The sequence below is a fragment of the Priapulus caudatus genome, unplaced genomic scaffold, assembly GCF_000485595.1.
Source record: "Priapulus caudatus unplaced genomic scaffold, Priapulus_caudatus-5.0.1 Scaffold1147, whole genome shotgun sequence".
Taxonomy (NCBI): Eukaryota; Metazoa; Priapulida; class Priapulimorpha; order Priapulimorphida; family Priapulidae; genus Priapulus; species Priapulus caudatus.
This window is the reverse complement of record NW_014578208.1, coordinates 23,568-25,683: the sequence shown is the minus strand read 5'-3', so window position 1 is coordinate 25,683 and position 2,116 is coordinate 23,568.

Here is a 2,116-nt window from a genome sequence, read left to right as displayed (position 1 = left end):
GCAATGTCCTTAGATGTGCGAGTCCTTGGCCCTGTTAACTCTCTTCTCTCTCTCTCTCTCTCTCTCTCTCTCTCTCTCTCTCTCTCTCGCTCTAGCTCTCTCGCGCGCGCTCTCACTTTCTCTTTCTTTCTCTCCTTCTCTCTCTCTCTCGCCTTTATTCTCTCTCTTTCTCTCTTTCTCTCTCTCTTTCTTTCGTAGTACGAGAAGGAATCTTTCAAGTGCTAATTCTATTAGACGATTGTGAGACTAATCTCTAAATGTGTTCATACAGGAAACAAAAGTAAATAGTACGTATTTCTATACTTACGAAAACCTTGAAGCTCTCGTCCCAGCAGTATGGCTCTGGAATAGTGAAACCCATGGTGCCTGTCGGAGTTGTGGTGAGACTGATTCTTCAGGAACGGTTCTTCCAATTGCCTGATGAACTCGGTGCTCACTATCGGCAACATAACGTCTTTTATACAAGATTATTCCGGTCGTATCCAAAATTCTATAGGGGTGTCCCGAGACTAGGTGTGGGCTCTCTCACGCTCTGTCTCCCACGCTGCTATCACAGCTATCTGCGAATCCGCGTTCTAAGCCACATTCTGATAAGGCGAGTGTTGATTATTAAGACTATGTTGTTAATGTCGCGACTAATGTATCTGCCGGCAATATATTAATGTCACCTCACCCCCGAGATAGAATTCAGGCGGCCGGGGATGGCCTACGTGATCAAGTGCAGATCAGAGTTGCTGCGATACGCCTAAAAAGGCGCTCGTCTATTTATGGATCCCGATGTTGAGTCTCAATCGTTGTTAATTCTCAGCTTCAGCTATTAGATGACGAGAGAGCCTAATGTGGTTGAATGAATGATTAGATACGCACATGCGGATACATCGCTTCCTGTAGCATAAGCGGCAACCATGTCCAAAATATATTTAAAAAAATCTCACCACGCATTGAACCCCAGGTTCGATAAATCAGTGTACCCTTCACGCACTGCCAATCATTCCACGTAGATTCACCCAGCATCACTCGCTGTGTATCGATAACAATACTGCCCCCCTTTTTATTTTATTCCCTTTTACTTATTATAATAAGATTTTCGACGTCGTTTCTATATAGAAGACCATCAAATCGTCTACGTAGTTAGAATCTAGAAATATAAGACAGGGTGGGCGTTGCTGCGGTTTTAGCAGGTTGAGGTGTGACGCCGGGGTGGCAGGAGTCATTGCTGCAGCCGTCGGTTGTTGCAGCCTTCATTGATGTGTGATTCACGCGTGAGAACACCGGTGCGCTCAAGCAGTTCACGGGAGATCGAGTGCGAAAAGAACATCTCTCACGATCGATCAATCAAGATAGATCGATAGATCGATTAAGCGCTTCTTGTGTGTTCGCGCTACTATTCTACACAAAGATCATCACATCACAAAAAACATCACGCAGACGAAAAACTTCGGCGGTGGGGAAGCGCAGCGGCTACCGCATGCAGTGCGGCGTTTTTGCTACGTAAGTCAGCAAATTGGCACGGCAGTGGCGGCGGCTGCGCGTGAGACGGCCCTGTAGAAGGCTGATGCATGAACGCACGCGTGTAGGCTGAAATAGCTCATGAATGAATGCCTGACGAGAGTAGAGAATTCGTTAGTCGCCTCATATTGTCATCCGATATTATAATATTTTATATCATATATCAATATATATATATACATATATATATATATATATATATATATAATCAGGAGTAGATAATAGATTCTAGATCTATTATCTAGATTCTATTATCTACTCCTGATATAATATATATTTTATATCGATATTATATTTTATATTATATATCAATATATATACAATTTATATCGATATTAGTATCGATACCGATATTTAATATTGTTATTTAAATTGTGTGTCATCGTGTCAAAATGTGAGCGATGGTTTCCAACACGGACACGACCTCGAAAGCGAAAGGAATTCAGCTCTCTTGAAAGTTTTCTAAGGTTCACTGATACCGCTACTCTTCACATGATAAGGGAGATACAATTATAAATGACTAAACATTAATATTGTATGATCTCTCTCTCCATATATATATATATATATATATATATCAGGAGCTAATAATGACAAATTTGTGTAT